This window comes from Gallinula chloropus (assembly GCF_964237585.1).
Source record: "Gallinula chloropus genome assembly, chromosome: 3".
Taxonomy (NCBI): Eukaryota; Metazoa; Chordata; class Aves; order Gruiformes; family Rallidae; genus Gallinula; species Gallinula chloropus.
The window spans coordinates 22,665,733-22,684,808 of record NC_140087.1 but is presented as its reverse complement, the minus strand read 5'-3'; the positions used below and the strand labels follow the sequence as shown (position 1 = coordinate 22,684,808).

Below are 19,076 nucleotides of genomic sequence, written 5' to 3'. Positions count from 1 at the left end.
ATCAAGATACGTGGATACAGACAGGTATGATACTGGCTATCCAGGTGACTTAAACACTAGACAAACATCTGCAGACCCAATACCATGGGTAATGTTTACTAGTCTCACTGACTTGGCACAAGTTGCTGCATGTATTAAATCATAAATGTCTAGTTTACAACTGCCTGCTCCACAGCTCTCCCTTGCTACATCCCAGTGAGGAGTTCTCTCCTCCCATTCAGGGCAGTGCATGCCCAAGCAGGGCAGTCAAAGAGAGGAAAACAGTGTCAGGCATACTGCCCTCAGTTTGCATACTTGGAATTGGCACTGACCTTGAAAAACAGAGGGAAGAAAAAAATAGGAAAACTTTTTGTCCCCCCACAAGCTGTTCCTTAATTGCACAGTTGCTAGATATGATACAAAGGAGGGGTTCAGAAAAAGCAGTTGGGGATCCCAGAGAAAATGGGGCCATCCCATTTGGGTAGCAGCCCATACTTAGATCAAATTATGCTGATCATGAAACTGTATCCTTAGACAGGAACCCACAGCTGCAATTGCAGAGAGAGTCCTGGAGCATGCGTGGAGCAACTGGAATATTCTGGAAATGCAACTGGAAAAATTCAGGAGTTCACAGCTGAGCATGTGCAAAGTGCAGCAAGTCAAAGGTCTGCAAGTTGGCATCACTTGGGGAGATTTTCATGAGGATGCCAAGAGGCAGCACACTGCAGGGACAAAAAAGCTTATTTCTACCAAGTTTCAAACCCTGATAATATATTGGTCAGTTAGGAGGTCATGAAAGTATACATGAATGCATATTCTGCCTGAAGAATATCTGAAAAAAAGCTGAATTGTTTTTTATTGCCACTTCCCAGGAACATTCATCCTGACCTCAGCTCTTACATGGAAAATTTAATTTGGAATGATTCAGTTTAGGTAACAAAGTTGTATAACCAGAAAGAGCAGCAGTGGCCCATCTGCCTGCTTTCACGTTTCAGATGCCACCTGCTCCGTCTGCCATGGTTTCTGGTTACCCCTGGCTCCACACCTTCCCACTCAAGCTGCTACTGACCATCAGTCACCAGATGTGGTCACTTCTGCCATGTCCTGGAGGTAAAGAACCTCAACAGGGACATTACGTTACCCTGGGACATCACCACCCCCTTCAGGTGGTAAACCAAGTCAGCTTTTCTCAGGCTGTACATTTGTGACAAAGACATTTGTCCTCACCCTTCTTCTCGGTTCATTATGCCATGTTTCTCCATTCATTGTCCTCTCAGGCACCAATCTCCTATTATTTTATTCTTAGTATGTATAGCTAATTTTAGTACAGTTGCATTTGCCCTAATTAAAGGGAATAAAAGCCCCTCTATAGTTGCTGGAAAGGTTTTTGCTGAAATAGTAATATGGTGCCTGTTGCCTTCCTCTCCCTCACAGGACATGATTAGTTTCCCATTAAGCCTCTAACACTCTCTCTGATTAATACACTGCATTTGACTGAGCAACAGCTAGAGCTGTTCATTTTATATTCCAAGTATCCATCCCACAAGCTAATTCAGACAAAACAATTGCACAGGCCTCCTCTTGAGAATGGCAATACTGAAATGGATGCCCTGCTCAGTGGGAGGAAAGAGGAAAGAAGGACAAAGAATGAACTTTACCAGTTTTTCCAGAAGTTCAATAGATGCTGGCCATGGGTGAACAAGGAGGCATGGTGGGACCAGAGCAGGGAGGGAGATATTGCTCCCAAACTCTTCTCTCCCTTTCTACTATAATCCTTGCCTCATCACACTCCTAGAACTGTGTGATTCAAATATTTTGGTGTCCTAAGAGCAAAAAGACAACAGTTCTGCTTTTGAGGGTTTTTCTCTACCAGTCTGAACGGAGCAATGTAAGAGGGAACTCAGGAAAGGAAAACCAGAAACAAGGTGATGAGCCATCATGAAATGCCTGATTGTCCTGCTCTCAGTTACAGTAGGATCCCTTTACATTACACTGCATGCAGACTGAATGCACTTGTGCAGAGAACAGAGGTCTCATGGGAACAGAACCCAGGTGATTGGTCCTGTTATTTTCACTTACAGCATTGCTAAATCACATCTTAACCCAAACTCTTACATGGTTATTCAGATAAGTGCTATGGAACTGATATAAATGGATAGGAGCTTAGCCTCTCACCTCTTAACTGGTTCAAGGAGAACAATAGATAGATTTTTTACAAGCCATTTCTCACTGTATCAAAGGATGCTGTGGCTGGGTTGTCCCAGACCTCAGGGGCAACACACTGCACGATATGAATTGAGATGAAAAAACACCCTGGCAGGGGGATAGAGGGGATTAAAAGCATTGCAGGAAGAGTGTGGATGAATACTATTTCTACATCAAACATGGCAGGTGTATTTGTCTTAATTAATGATGAAGTAGAAATGGAGAGTGACCCAACATCAGCAGCTGCAAAGTTCGAAGCGTACAATGAAATTTCTTTGGAACACAAAACCACTCAATGTTCAGTGTTTATTCTGCTGTTGGAATGATGAAAGACTCTGAAATATGAGCACGCAGACTTTAGGATGTCTGCAGGTACTGTTGTGGTTCGAACGCCCTGGCACTGAGTATATCAAAATCCCCATGGAAGTCTATAATGGTCCTTCCACACACTGCATGTCTACTATCCGCAGTACTTGGCAGTACTGGTGTATCCCTAGCATGCAGGCTGAGGTTTCAAATTACTGATGAGGCCTTCTGCTTCTTTAAACGTGGTATTAAGAGTACCTTAGAGTTCTGAGCAATATCACCCTTTTTTAGATCTGTCCATTCATCATAATATTGTGCCAGGGTTTGTTAGGTAAACTTGATTGACAGACACCCATCTTTATCCTCTGCATGGCTGGAGGTCAGCACTGGTGGAAGGTAATGCTTTTTTAATTAGCTGCTAGGGTATTAAATTTCCTTTGTGTGGATTGCATGTTGCATTCCTGTGAGTCACTATCTGAAGAGACCGTCTTTGCATTCACCATTGGGCATAACACAGACAAGTGGAGAAGAGTCATAAAAGATTCATATCAGAGATGTTTATGAAAAGTCTTGGATCTGGACAGCCTCCAGGATTTCAGCAGTGACTGCAAGACAAGAAAAACAACAGCTTTAAAATGATGATAGAAACCAATTCAAAGACATGCTTTGCACTCAGCACCAGGAATCACAAAGCCAAAACACTAGCTATAAATTGCAGATGTCATCTCAAGTCTTCTACAGATACTGATTTCTCAGCTACAATCAAAAAGATAACAAAAAAAAAGTCCACAGATAGGGACAGTAAATGAGGTGTTCAAAATGACAGTGATCTGTAGAAAACCATTGGAACTGGATTTAAAGTTGCCCTGTGCAAAAATGAGTTGTGGCAATGAGTTGTTCCAACAATCCTCTAAGAAGGTAGGGGTGTTTTTTGGAGGAAAACACAATGCTTTTGAAAATTTATACGAGACTGTTTCTGAGAAGTTCACAGTAGACTAAAGATGAACAGAAATGGCAGAAGAATGGAAGGACAGGGTGCCCATGCAGATTCCACAGAGGTGGACAATGGGTTTTCCATGCATTTAAAACTTACATTTATCATCACGCAAAGTTAAAATAGGTAAAGTACTGATAGCTGGACTACCTAGCCCTATGATTAAAATTCAGCGAGACTCCAAAACTCAAGGACTTCCTTAGCAGTACTTGGCCAACTGATGCTTAAGGAGCAATAGGAGGATCACTAGTGGCAACTAGCACTGAAGATGCTCTTCAAAGAGGGGTTTACCAGAACCACACAGTGTATGTACTTAATACATGCATGCGTCGGTGAAGTTTTAGAAAAATGCCCCTTTTCTTTTCTGGTTGAAAGTACCACCTATAAAATGTTGTCATAACTAAGTACTCGCTCCTGCAAACGATTCAATAAACCTGTAGCTCAGACAGGGACTCATTTACACTTAGATTATCCCTGCAGTTCAGAGAGAGTTGAAAAAAATGAGCCCATACATTCTGCGCGTATAAACAGTGAGATCTGGCCTCGGTCCAGGCGGTGCCTGTCCCATAGCATGTAGAAATATATGCATGTGTTATGTCTAAACATTATAAATATACTTCAGCTTTCCCTTCAATAAGCTGGCTTCATAAATGTTTTCCCTTGAACAGGGGAATTGCTACTTAGAATAACACTTCCTAAGATAATGTCCCAGTGAGAGAGAGAGGCATAGGCTGATGATAAATCTTGCTTGCACACAAATTAGTCTGTCTGTAAGGGGAAGGGCACTGCAGGCAGGGCTGGAAACGTCTGATCTCCAGCTAGCTCCAGGTGGTCTTAGCCAACTTATTAGCTACGGTGAAGAAAACCAAACAAAAATGCATAATAATGTCCAGGATTGTCAAATAGCATTGCAAAGGGGTTATTTTGAATCAAACCTACAGGCTGTTCAGAGGAGTTTGTAAATGACCGTCAGTTTCCCTACATGTTTTCTGTGTGAGTAGTGTCATGTGTTATGTGTCATGTCTGAAGAACGTCTGTAAAGTATTCCAGAGTTTTGTCTGATGTTGAAAGGGTTCACGGAAGCACAGTGTTGCCCCACTTTTTCTCTCTTCTCTCTCTCACACACACACAAAGTCATAATGGTTATTAGAAGAATCTATCTGCAAACTTCTACACAAGCGTAAGTTATTTTTGTTTCTATGTGCATATGGTGACAGGAGAGGAAAATACAGAGGGGAAAATAATATTTATGGGTGATTATGCAAATTTTAAAACATATGGAGACCGTAGTTTTCAAAACAAGTTGCTTACGAAAAACAAACCAAACCAAACCTGTTGCTTATGTCTCAGCTTCTCTATTGTTTTTATAGGACATTTTAGAATTTTTAACTTCTTTGTGATGGTTTCAGAAGTTCATTTAATCGATCCTTTTTCTTCTTGCTTTTCCTAATCTGTTGGCTTGCATGATGGTAAGCAACTAGTGTGCAATGACTTCTGGTGCCTTGGTTATTCTCAGCACGTGTTTACAGTGTACACAGCCTGGTCCCTGCATTTCAAATATATAATACATTTTTTGTTTGAAGATGAACAGAGACTCCAAGATTTAAGGCAGCATGTCAGGGATAGGGCAGAGTATTTGCTGAATGTTTTTACCTTTTCTTTCCACAGTGATTCTAACTTGGGAGAGGAAAAGAAAAGTTGTCTTTGCTTTTCCATCACATTTAATTGGCCTGTGGAAAATGTAGGAGTCTCACTCAAGAATTATAAACAAATACACCATTATGTTTCTCATTAGTTCGAAGAATACCTGTGTAAGTGGTAGCTGTCAGATACAATAAGCTCCCCCCTCCCTTTTTTGCTTATATAATAATCCCAGCATTCAAAAGACTAATCACTACACACTGATCTACAAAGCATCTTATTTCCTCATCAAATTTCCCTGCTGGGCTTAGCCATGCTTGTCAACTTCCCAGATCCCCCTTTCAATAACTGGTTTATTCTTAGCATCTTGCCAAAATGCATTCCTAGGAGTAAACCATGGAAGAATGAAGTTCTAATTTCTTTATCTCACTCAAGAAGAGGTTTCTACCTGTGCTCCTGGGAAAGGTCACAGTTAATTTTGGCTGCAGGTTCCCTTGAAAGAAGCAGGCCTGTACAGCACATTGGGGCCCTTTGTCTGTAAATACAGATGACCACCAAAGATGACAGAGGAGGGAAAAAAAAGAGGAGAGGGGAGGGAAGGGAAAGGGAAGAGAAGGGAGGGAGAGAGAGAGGGAAGGGGAAGGGGGGGGAGAGGGGGAAGAGGAAAAGGATTGGAGAGGAGAGGAGAGGAGAGGAGAGGAGAGGAGAGGAGAGGAGAGGAGAGGAGAGGAGAGGAGAGGAGAGGAGAGGAGAGGAGAGGAGAGGAGAGGAGAGGAGAGGAGAGGAGAGGAGAGGAGAGGAGAGGAGAGGAGAGGAGAGGAGAGGAGAGGAGAGGAGAGGAGAGGAGGAGAAGGGAAGGAAGAGGGAGAGAAACAATAAGAACAAAGGGAAAAGAAAAATAAGAAATATAAGCAGAAAAATAAGCATAAAAATTAAAAAATTAAAATTAAAATTAAATAGAAATAGGGTAAGGGCGAGGAAGTGGAAGAGGATGAGGAAGAAGAGGGAAAGGGTAGCAAGGAAATTAAGCACAACATGATCATCTATGTTTGCATTAAAGTCAGCTACAGCTCCTAGGTAGTACCAAACTGTAGTTCAAAGGCAGAAACTGCCCTGTCCTCCAACCCTCAGCTATGCTCTCCTGGCTGAAGCTGGACCTCCCCTGTCACCCTGGACAGGGAACAAAGGCACACACTCACATGCCCAGCTCACACCTAACACGATGCAAAAAGCCAGGCAGCTGCACAGAAACGGTCGTGTTTTATCTGTTCTTGGGATAAATGCAATCTGCAGGTTGTAATGCTGCAGGGCAGCAATGCAGCACTGCTCCCCAGGTCTGTGCCCATCCACATGTTTGAACAAATCTATACTGAGGGGAATGAGTGCATCCATCCCTACAGAGCAAGAGCTGAAAATGAGCATTTACTGACTTCCTAAGCACTAAGTGAATTAGAGATGGATTATTAGTTTCATCTGATGACAGTCTTGCTTGTCCTTTCTTGTAAAGACTAAGATTATTGATTTCACAGTCTTGCCTATTCTTCTCTGATGCTTTATTACTGGGACACTCACTGATGTTCACATATCTGAAGTGTCACTGGAAACAAAACAGCAAACAGAAGGAAAAGGTACACATTTTCAATATTGTTTCACCTCCTACTTGATGTCTGTCATGGGCTTTGCACAGTAAATTCTGCATCAGTGGAACAACCTGAAGCACAGCCCTTAGCAAGGCATGACTGAGGTGCCCAGTTTCCCCATAAATACACCGGTGGTACTTCCCGACCCCACACTTTCCAGGCACATTTTATACACAATGCAAGATTTGCCAACTCCTACATGAAAAATAGTGTTTTATCCACATGGCACCATATGAAAATAAAAGATGTTGTGTTGCTGTATTTCTTTTGTTCTCTAACTTTGACTTTTACCTTATTTGTCCTAAATTTCTAGGCAGGTCCTTTACGCTGGTCAACTATATCAGAAACTAAATTCCTAAATTTCTCCACCTGCAGTAAAATAACCATTCTCTGCAGCTCTGCTTTAATCCTGTTAAGACAAATAATCCTTTAGACCAGAACTTCTCTGTTTTATTCAGTATGAGTCAAATTTATTATATTTACTATATAACCAATCATCTGCTTAGAAAATTAAGATAATGGGAGGGGGTGAGGGTATGACCAGGGATTTGTGGTTTTCATGGTAAAAATTACATTCAAATCTTGACATTTTCCTCTTCAGTAGGATGAGTCTGGCAAGGAGAAAAAAGCAGGTTAATTCACACTGTGTAGACTATGTATGTGTGGATAATGCTTCTGGCTGCCAATCCATTTTGAAAGGAGGAGACAAGACACAAAGGCTGCTTCACTGTTGTTAAGGTTGGACAAAAGAGCTGTGCAGAGACAGAACATCTCCTTCACAGCTAAAAAGCATTCTCAATTCTCCCTCTCTCTTGTTCTTATCTCCCTCTCAGGTTACTGCATTTTCTGTTCCCCTCATGCCATTGCAGTAGCGTTGAGGACAAGTGAGATAATGCTTGGCCCAAATCCAGGCAATCATTTTGGAGTAATTAGTTTAGGCACTGCACACCCAACCCATACTTCTTTTTTTGGGGGGGGGGTAGGTATCGAGTGGCTCACGTTACCTGATTACCTGCCTGTGTTGGGATGGACAGCCCCAAGGTTCAGCTAAAGCTCATCCCCAGGTAGCGAGTGAGGGCTTAATTGAATGTGTCAGTTTGTTCTGGGAATTCTCACTCTCCTGCAATGTTATTTCTCTTCATGCTGCTGTATGTGATCTCCCTTTCACTGTTCTACTTCTTTGGCCTTCTAATCCAAGAATAAAGTCTATGCTGCAATAACCTTGGAGCTGCATTAAACTCTGATATTACTTTTTTTCTTTTTTCCCCCTCATTTATTTGGAAAGCCAGGGAAAAGCAATGTGTACTGTGAATGACAAGCAGTTCTTCACCCTGGGAAACCATGGGCACACGTAGCTAGCTGTGCACCTTTCAGGTCAATACTAGGATTTGCAAAGGTACATGCTGTGAGTATCCCTTGCTTTCCTACTGATTTTTCCAGAAATCAGGCAGCCATGTAACAGAAGCACACTCCTTTTACATTCAATCCTCACATGATAAATGCAGTATAGGGACAGAAGATGACTGCTGTTCACACACACTATGCAGACAATTTCCTTGCTAAGGCAATGTTGTTGCACAACTTACTTTTCCCTGCCCCATCCAGTGCTTTCTGCCCAATCCTTTGCCACCCCTTCCCATGCGCCCCTCTAGCATAGGCTCCCTCTGAGCCATACTCCTCTCTGCAGTGCACATTAACCAGCAAAGGTCTCTTCTCCACACCCGTTCACCTACACACCTCCTCCCTGACCACAGGGGACTCTTCTAAGAGCTGTAATACCTCTCCAGCTCATCCTCACCTTGCCCTTGCTGCTGTGACAGTGAGTGAGGCTGCAGCTTTACCCCAGCTGTGAAGGTAGCCTTGTGCTGTGAATATATATCCACCAGGAATTGGGCTGAGGCCACTAACAGCTTCACAAAGACAAGAGAAGAGCTGTTGTATGCTGAAGGCTTCCAGCCAGTGCTAGCCTGGATCAGTCACAGATTGGCAGCCTCGAGGTGCATGGCTCTGATTTCCCATTACCAATTCCCTTGAGCTGCTCAGTCTCCTATGGTGAAAGCTCTAATTTAGGAGTGATCCTGTAGGTCTGTGTTGTTCTCGTTCTCTCTGCTTTGTTTCTAATTTTAAGAAGCGAGTCCATGAAGTCTTGCAGCCAGATGCCTGCTGGCTCTCAGGTGAATGTCAGCAGGCATCCTGAGAATAGCTCAAGAACTAAAGCTATGGTCACTATTTATATTCCTAGAAATCCAAGCAAATAACAGTATTTCAGTCCCATTTCACCAAGCTGATTAGCTTTGCAATCAGTGCGTGAAAGAGTTGGAATTCATCAGCTACTCAGAACTTTGCCTAGCATAACCCAAGCAATGGAAATAAAACAGTGGAAAGACAATTATACTTCTTTAAACAATTGATTGCAAGGCAAAAAAACACAGACATATATTTGTGGTTAGAATTTGATTCAAATTTGGGGTGAGAGGTGCAAACAATTCCTGTAAGAAACAGTAACTATGTTAACACAGTGTTGTTCAAGGGGGACCTTGGTGATTTCAGCATTACTTGATTTCTTTAGAAGGCAGACAGATTCTGGACTGGCGTGAATGGATTCTTTCCTTCGAAGCTGGCAGAGCTGCAATGATTGCAACAGCTGAAAGTCTTGCTCTGCACTGCATCATGGCTATTATTATTGCAGTTTTCATCCAGTAAAACTAAGTAGATCAACATATTCACAACCGGCTCCAAGTTTTTCAACAGCGTAGGAGAAATTGGATGTCACTCTCCAGCGGGTAAGAGTCCAGAGGCAGGCTCCTTCTGCCAAGAGAAAGACAGTAGGAGGAGAAAGAGACATTTAAGATGGAGACATGTCAGGAGCTGGGCTTCCTGCTGCCCTTGCCACAAGCAGGGGAATAAAGAGGAAAGGGCAGGCCTGTTTTGGAAGGCCTCCAGACCCTTCGTCCTCTGCCTACAGCTCAACACCAGCCAGAAGAGCATACCAAGAAAACATTGGCATCATGTCTGTGGATGCTTTTATGCCTCTGCGTCCCAGGTGCGACATGAACCTGCCCACTGTCAGCGAAGCACCAGTATCCTTCCCTGCCAAAGGAGGCCTCCATATCTTGCCCAGGAAGCTCTGCCTTCCTCACCCCCACCATCTCTCCAAAGACCTTCTGGCACCACAGCAGCATGCCTGCCAGCACCAGCATCCTCCCTCCAGTCTGTGCAGACGATGATTAACAACAACATGCCCCAAAAGCTTGGTGGCATGAAGTGAAAACAGCACAACGTGCAACAGAAATGGAGACCATATGGTCAGCATACAGCATTGCCTGAGATGAAAGTATCTCTTCTTTCAGGCAGTAGCAGCCTGTACATTAGGGACAGGCAAAAACCCGGGATCCACATCTGCTATATGAGAGGGAAGGTCTTACGTTTGAAAAGATACATGTTGGCTTTTCTATGCTTTCCCTAGAACTGAGGCACAACAGCAAAACAGGCTCCTGATACTAAAACAGGGTCTCAACTTCAATTAGCAAAATAAATGCTGATGATTTCTCTATTCCTTTGTCTTTTTTCTGAGCTCTGACAATTATTTTAAGTGCAGAATTACAGACTGGCAGGGGTTTGAAGGGCCCTCTGGAGATGATCTAGTCCAACCCCCCAGTGCCAGAGCAGGATAACCTAGAGCAGTTTGCACAGATCAGTGTCCAGGTGGGTTTTGAATATCCCCAGAGAAGGAGACTTCACAGCCTCTCTAGGCAGCCTGTGCCAGTGCTCCGACACCTTCACAGTGAAGAAGTTTTTCTTCATGTTCAGACAGATTTTCCTGTGTTCTGGTTTATGCCCGTTGCCCTGGTCCTCTCACTGGGCACCACCGAGAAGAGTCCGGCCCCATCTTCTAGATACCCACCCTTTAGGTATTTCAAAGTACTGACCAGATCCCCTCTCAGTCTTCTCCAGGCTAAGCAGCCGCAGCTCTCCCAGCCTTTCCTCATACAAGAGATGCTCCAGCCCCTTCGTAGTCATTGTAGCCCATGCAAACTCCTAGTATCTGTTTTTGAAGGATGCGTTTTCTGGCAGAATGGTGAAAAGATAAATAATGTAGATGTCTCCTGTAATGGTGCTGTATCTGAAGCATAACAAAGAAACATTAAGAAGAGATTGCATGAGCTGATAAAAAAATATCTGGAAAAGACCAAGGAGATGTGGAGCTGTGGATCAATCACCTTGCCATCTGACCCACTACATGGTATGATGGCAAATTAAATATTTCAAAAGGCCAGATTGGGATTTGTGATTTAAACAAGTAGAATTAGCAGTGGATAATCCAAATTTTGCCAGTGACATTAAGGAAATCATCAACCGGATTATTGTTCTTTCTCATAAAAAACAGTGTCAACCTTGGGGGAAAGATATAGACTTCCTGACAAACTATCAGGTGACAAAGACACAATAATTATTTTAGACACATAAGACATTAAAACTAATGGCATTTTTTCCCACTGCTTTTAAAGGCACAATATCATAACCAAACTAGGATTTGCAGCAAGTTTGACAGTCAAAATTGCTAAATGTACTTTTACTTCTAGCTAACCTGCTATTCAATGGATAAATTAGAAAAGGATGTAAAAATCATCAGGCAGAAGGTCTGACAAACCATTCATCTCAACACCCTGTAAAGATAATTCTCAGCCATCTTAAGAGGGTTATTGAAGAGGTTCTGGCAGATAAACAGACTGGCAATAAAAACCTCTAGGGAAACTGAGTTCCCATCATTGCTAAGGAAAGAATGGATAGCAGAGAACAACTGGCTACACAGGTGGACTGTTTTCAGTACACCATTTCAACCTCTCTGTTGACCCTGAAAAGAAAGGATTCTGTTATTCTGCAATAAGGGAAGTCATAGACAAGTGTAGGTTTGGTCAGGAAAGACCTAAATTAATTTTTTTTAATTTTTTTATTTTAAAACCAGACGTGAGAATCCATTAGCAACTTCCCTGTTGCCTGGAAATGTTCAAAGCACATTTGAAAAAGAACTGTGAATGGACAGACTTACTGTGAGGCACTATTAATCACTGATATCTTCATTTAATAGTCATGGTGGGTTGGACTGCAGCTGCACCATATACCTGGAGAGGGAATATATTGTGCAGCATTAGGAGGTCTATGGGTAGGAAATTGTAACCTTGAGAGCTATGATTCCTTCTGTGTATTTTCTGTTTGCTGGAAAAAGGACCTCATTTGCTTACGGTCTGCGTCTTGAAGATGGGATGGGGAAAGAACCTCTCTCATCTCTTGCCCGTTTGCTGTGTTGGAAAGCAGCAGCTTCCTAATGTACTATCTACTGCACTCCTGTTCTTGCATCTAGACCAACATCTCATATACCTCATGCAGGAACTATGAAGGAGATTCCTTTAAGCACAACCTTTAGCACAAAATATATAGAAAATAAATATTTAGGAAAGAAAATAGATCACTTCTTTACCCATGTGTATGCAGTAGGGAGGTTTTGGTCACTTTTCAGCCTCAGTTCATTTTTTAAATTTTGAAATTAATTACAAAAAAAAAATTATTATGCTTTGGAGTTAACTCAGTCATCATTTTGACAACTAAACAGTCCTTCCTCTGACAGCTTTCAACTCTTCCTGTGCTGACTATTTTGTCTACTGCCTTTTCCTCAAACAAGTCATCTCATTTCATCATCCCAATATAAACACGACTCCTCTCCTCCTTGCTAGGTCAGGAGGAAGTATTTAACACGCTGGAAATCACCAGCACCAGTTACTTCTGCCTTGACAACTGAAATTTTGACAGAAGAGAGAAATGGAGGAATCCCACGAATGTTTGGAGTCATTAAACGTTCTCCCAGGTACCTCCATAGCTAATATACCAATTAACAAAACCCCAGCTGAGACAGGAGGAAACCTGCCATCTGATTCTGTAAATTCTCGGCCCACGCGAGGTCGGCTGTCCAGCTGAGTGGCCTCAGTGAGTTTACTACCGATGCCCATGTGAATAAAAACCCCTCTGCTCGCTTAAACATTCTCAGGAATCCTAATCTCCGTGTGTGCTGCTCCTGAGTGTGTGATACGAGGAACAGTTCCGAGGCTTTTCATCACTTGTCATATTTTTGTAAATTATCCTGCGCATTTTCAAGTTTTCATTATTCCAGTAGTTACCATGTTTACACATAGACACACCGGGTAGGTCACGGTATTTGACTCTGGACTTCTTTTTTAATTAGTTTTGCTGACCAGGGACCCACTGTTGTTGAAACAGATGTTGCAGCCCAATAATAGCTCTCAGCTGCCAACAGCAAACTGTGGAACTCAGCCCTCGCCGTGCAGAACAAATGAGTGTAATAAGAGGCCGGTGAGCTCCAGACAACAGGGACACCCCACAGCACTACCAGCTCTATCGGAAGGCCTATAAAATTTTAAACACACTTCTTTTTCTCATCTAAAAGACAACAGCTGAGCATCTATTTCTCAAAAATGCACCTAACTCCACAGCATAAATGCATTCTTTTCCTTCCTTTGTCCTGCATACTTGTTTTGCTATCTTATTGTCGCCATGAGTCACACACAGCAGAGATCAGACAGGGCCTTCCAGGCTTGAAAAGACCTAGTGAAGCTCAACCTGAGGACTCAAGCAAAGCCTCCAACAACTCACCTCGTGTTCAGACAGGTACAGAAGGGAACTGTAACACTTGGTCTCTCAGGCAAGAACGAATTTGCTCCCCTGGGAACACTCCTTGGCTCTTCTTTAAGACTGAAGTTCTGAGCCAAGGTGCTGATGATCCTAAATAAATATCCACTCCTGCATGAAAAATCCTTTATTATGAGCTTTAGAAAGACATATGTCTGATTTTTCTACCTGGGCATTACACTTATTCACCTCCATCATTTTATTAAATATCTGAGATGCGAAGACTTCATTTTTTTATGTCTGGCATATTATTTTCTACTGTCCAGTGTTTCTTTTTACATTCCCAAGTCTTTTAAGATATTTCTTTCACCTTAGAGAGGTGAAAATTCAGTACTGTTAGCCCTTCTTATGTATAACTCATTTTATAACACTAATTAAAATGTTACATAATTCACGTGGTTGCAGAAGCACAGAGGCACAAAGTCTGATGTACAGTTACTGCAAGGCTGAATTTAGGAATTTAGGATTTTAATACCACAAAAAAAGTTAAGAGAAAGGTAGAAGGGCAGCTGAGGGAAGGAGGAGTGTTGGGTTCACCTAGCATCAGTGATGTGGGAGTGGCTGAATGAGAGAGGGAAACAGAGTATCCACCTAAAAAAAGGGGGGCACGATGCCACTCAAAATAATTTTATTTGGTAAAGCTACTGGGGTGTTTTTTTCCCATCAAGGGCTTTCCCAGCACCATCAGTGAGATTTAGAAATCCCTTCTGTCACTTCATAGTTCACTGTGATTCTTCACAAAAACCCTCTGTGGATCATGGCATTTTAATTTACAACTATACAAAGTGTTTAAAGCAGAAGTAGATAAACAGGAGGGTGAAGAAAGACCACCCAAATTAGATCAGGCTGCTGGAAAAATAGGTAAATCATCTCCCATTGTCTCTCCCCACCTCAGCCTTTGTGCCCATGCAACCGCACCATGAATGGCCACTTACAAATGGTTCCAGCAGACCAGTGGTCTACTCTGGCTCACCCGAAGACCACCCAGTCTCTGGGGACAACATGAGGGGAGCACCAAGCAGCTGAAGGAACCGTGAACCAGGACACCTTCCTCTTCCAGCATGTCCTTAGTGCTGATCAGCAACAGGAAGGAGCTAATGGGAACTGGACTGAGTGAGGAGTCTGCTGTTCCCTTACATCCTCTGCAGCTGTAACAAGGTAGCAGTAACATTTCGGCATACACTAGATAGATCAGATCCTGATTTTAATGGGGGTTTGTGAGTACAGTAGAAAGGAAATGAAAAGGGAAGGATTTAGAACAAATACTGGCTCAGGAACCTTTCTCTAGCACATATACAATATATAAATCTGTCTAGTAAAGCCAGTACTGCATAGATTAAAAGGCTTGTTCAGTCCTGGTCTGGATGAAGCACAGTAGACCACGGAAGCCACAGCCTTTCCTCTCTTCCTGACAAACACAGTTTTCCCTGCTCATGGTGATTAGGAATGCCGCTCCAAAGATCATTTCCCAGCCTCACTGTTTTGATCATGTTACAGCTCACTCTCTTTGCCCTGTCTCTGACTCGTCAAACATGAGCTAGCAGGCTTCATTTCACAGCCCACTCCTGCCTCAGTGTCAGCACCGAGAGCAAGTCTCCCCGTAGTCCATCTGTGTTGAACTTTTACATTTGTAAGCAACCTCATTGGTGTGATTCCTTGCATTGGGTAGAGTTTGCTGTAAACATCCCCCAAGTCAGCTGTTTTTCAGACTTTTTTTTACAACTCCTTTGCCCTTATGCTCAGGAAAGAAACCAGGAAGACTTCTGAGGGGCTGAGACCTCTGCTTTCCTGGCTGAGACATTGCCTCTGCTTGTACTCCCTCTGCCACAGCTTTCTCCTGTGGCCCTTTGCTCTGTCCTTAGACTTGATGCCAAAGTGTTGCCTTGGTAGCAAAGCCGGCCAAGGGTGTTCCTGCTTCTCCACACACTTAGGCAGAAATGAGCTGAAGATTAGTCAAATGATTTACTGTATCCAAGTTGTAGTAGCTTCCCAGGAAGTAGGTGCCTATGATGCCCTACATGCTAGATCTCTTCCAGGTAGCTGTTTCTGTAGTTCCCAAAACACAAGGCATTCCCTTGGGAGTACAATGGCATTTAAGGGACGTTTTGACACACTAACACAGCAGCAATCTCCACTCAACACTGTAGAACAAAGTGATTTTCCATTCATGTCACAACTTTCCCCATCCTTCTAAGAAAAGGAGCAAACGCCTTTTGTTTGGGAAGGACTGCATACACACAGCTCCAAAAGAGAGAAAAAGTGAGAGGATGGAAGAAAAAAGGAAGGAGGAGGGAGAGAAAGAAAGAAAAAGAGAAAGAAAGGTATCTTGCATATATCCGAACTACAGGAAAGCATCTGGCTCATGTCTGTAACAGAGAGAATAAGGATCACATTCCCAGAGGCACAGAAACGTTGCTCCTAAGACAGAAAGTATGATTCAGTTTGCTGTCCTAAAGGAAAGGTATCATTTGGCCTCCCTGCCAGTGGAGTAGACAAAAATGCATCGCAGGTGTGTAGGCAGCACAAGGATTTTGTCATGCGCTTTCTATTTTGCCACCGGTCACCGCCGGCGTGCGTGGGGCTGGCTCCTTGAGCAGCCCAGCAGGCTGGTGGCAGCAGGCTCCTGGGGCGGGCGGGCACAGCGGCATCGGCACCACGCGCCAAGGATGAGAGAGTTGGACCATGGTGCAGAGGAGGAATTGCGAGCACGTTCCACGCTGTAATCTTAGTCCACCGTTAATTGTCCTGCTGCTGGGGAAGCCTGACACAGGCTGCGAGGGCATGTCTCCAGGTTACGAAGTGGCACAGGGATATCAAGTGGAGCGTAATGGAACAAGATGGGAATGGGAGTCAGTGTAAAAATACGAGGGCAATGCACGCTTACTCCTTTCAGCGTTTTTCTGTTTAATACATAGAGCTGTAGTAGCTTCCCAAAGTATGTCATTTGTTTCTGTATATGCATTTTTTTAGTGCAATACCCACTCTCTACATGAGTGCATGAGCAGGTAGCTTACAGAATTCATGCATCTTTCCATGTCTTACATATTAGAAGCATTTTAGAATTGGACTAATCTTTCCTGCTTTGAGTGCGAGGCATTAACTAACTGAAGGCAATTATGAAGAATTCTCCTTTATTGGCAAATTATTCCCTTAATGTCTTCCTTGAGGTTTTTGTTTTTCAGAGGGTTTTTTTGCTGCCTTCTGAAGCATCTGGAGGAGGTCAGCCCTGGAGCCAGATTTCAGTCGGGAGAGCAGCACAAGCCTGTTCCAGGAAGGCAGTTCCTCTGCTCCTCAGAGAATTGTCCAGACTTTATGGGTTTGTCTACATTCTTGTCTGCTGCAGCTAGGTGTGCAGTCAGGCATTTCTATCATGCTTCCCTGGCACGGCACTGCTGTATTTTTGCATTTTTTATGTTTTGAAATCTGTCTTGTTTCCCTGGTGCTATTCCACTCCCAGTTTCTGGCACCCATGAGCACATGTGACACAACGCAGGAAGTATTTTCAAGGACACTTAGTTTTCCTCCCCAAAATGCACTCTCCCAATTGTAAAAACTTTTTTCCTCCTGGCACTGCAGTGCTTTCATAATACAGAAGGAAAACAGGGATATAAAAGCATCTTTTCATTCCAGCATTTTCTCTGCTCTGCGTGCTGTGGCCGGCCAGCTCAGAAGCCCAAACATCAAGTTTTTCCAGCAGAAGCAAGCTCCGAGATCACACTGAGCTGCAGCGAGAGGAACTGAGCAGGACAAAATGCACCATTTCAAGTGGAACTGAAATCCCACAGAGAAGTTAGAGGGGCATTTTCTCAAGGAATTTTTGGGAAGGTTATCTTGTAGGCACGGTAACTAGGAAATGAAACGGATCATCAAGAAAATTCTTTGGGATTTTTTTTTTTTCCCCAGTGCCCATCAAGGAAATATTTGCCTTATAAATCAACTCAGTTTTTCTTATTAAAACTGATTTGGTCATGTAGGCCTGGGGCATGACAGAGCTGTATGAAAGTTGATATTAGAAAGTGAGGGAAAAGAGAGAATTAAAAGCAAGATGAGGGAAGTAGATACGGTGCCAACTGCTATGTGGTGTGCCCGGTGGAAGCCAATGGGTCTTTCAACAGGCATCTAAACTACTTTTACTGGATTTGAGAATGAAATTTAACAAGTCACGTTTTGGTTTTGGGGAGGCACGTTGAACTCACCGGCTCCATGTTCCTCTTTTCATACCAGCAGAACTAATCACAGTTAAACCTTAAACAAGAGCGATGGTCATATATTAATCCTTGAAGAAATGTTTTGCGGTTTTCCCCTTCTGAAAACAAGCACGGTGCCCACTTCTACAGGTAAGCTTCTGTTGCACAGAAACACACTGCAGCAAAGGTGCTTCCCCTCTCTCTCTCCCCCACAGATCTCCCACAACAGCCTGTCTAGCATCTCCACAGACATCACCTTGCGCATTCGTCGTGTCATCACATCAGCGCGGAGAGCAGCGCTCGGGCACCATCCTGCATATGCACACCATGTGGGGAGTGATGCCATGAATCGATAACGCCGCCTAGGAAAGAAAGGGTTTAAAAGAATATACAAGAGGGAGCAAACCTCACCCGAGAGGAGGTTTCGGTGGAGGTTGCAGATGGGTGCTTGGGCAGTGCCAGGCTAGGAGCGCCGGCCCCGGCCCTGCTGCCCGCCCCGGGCCGGCCCGCGGGGGTCGCGGCCGAGGAGGAGCCGGCTGCCCGGGCGGCGGGGGCGGTCTGCTGCCCTGGGCTGCCCTCTGAAGGCTGAAGTTAAATCCACAGCGCTGGGTGAGGAGCGCTCCCCTGGCTCCCGAGGACGTTGTTTGGAGGGGACTCGGGCGTTTTGCTGCCGGGGAATGCTGGGGAAGCCAAACCAAGAGAGGGACGGATTTGCAAAGGTCAGCAAGCGCAGAAACAGAGGGGCTGAAGGGGGCTCTTACGTGGGGCAGCTCGTCCCTGCCCCCACGCTAATAAAAACTCGCAGTGCCGAAGGCAACTGAGATATTGGGAACTGTTTGTCTGACCTGTACTTTAAAAATTGATGCAGGAATTGGGAAAATAAGGGTACTTTAAAGTAAATCCTGTCACCAACTGCATTAATAAATTCAGCTGTGCCAGTCTGCTTGTTGTGTGTGAGGCTGAGAGTAAGCTGGTGCTTTACAATAAGGAATAGAGCCCGGACTGACCCAACACTGCCCTCAGGTCTGACTGCAAATTGTGAATCGGCCACCCTACAACTGACACGGGCCTCTTTGTCCCTATCCCATCCTGAGCAAGATTTTGTGGAGACTAACCATGTTTACTCCTTCTGCTCATCCGTATTTCAATTCGCTCACGTTTCTCTGTGTTCATGTACTTGTAAAAATAAAGCATTTCAGCCACAGCCAGCCTGCCCATCGCGGGGAGGGAAAACAAAAGCACACATGGTTCTGTAGGTATCACACAGATTTACTCCCAGCCCACATTGCTGGCTACACTATTAGAAACGTGATTGAAACCATTAGCTCAGTTTTAATGAACTCCATGTGCCATTTCAGGGTTTTTTCCTCCTGGAGGGAAAAATGTCTATCATATAATTCTACACACACATAATTGAGATAA

The 19,076-nt window shown here is 43.8% G+C and overlaps 1 long non-coding RNA gene across 1 annotated transcript; it reads right to left on the bottom strand.

The window, feature by feature from the left end:
• Window positions 1-14,570: 14,570 nt before the first annotated feature.
• On the bottom strand, window positions 14,571-18,048 carry LOC311190418. Its single transcript, XR_014617212.1, has 3 exons — window positions 17,911-18,048; window positions 17,664-17,712; window positions 14,571-14,615 (listed from the first exon to the last, which is right to left on the bottom strand). It is a non-coding gene; the product is annotated as an uncharacterized lncRNA (long non-coding RNA).
• Between the last annotated feature and the right edge of the window lie 1,028 nt (window positions 18,049-19,076).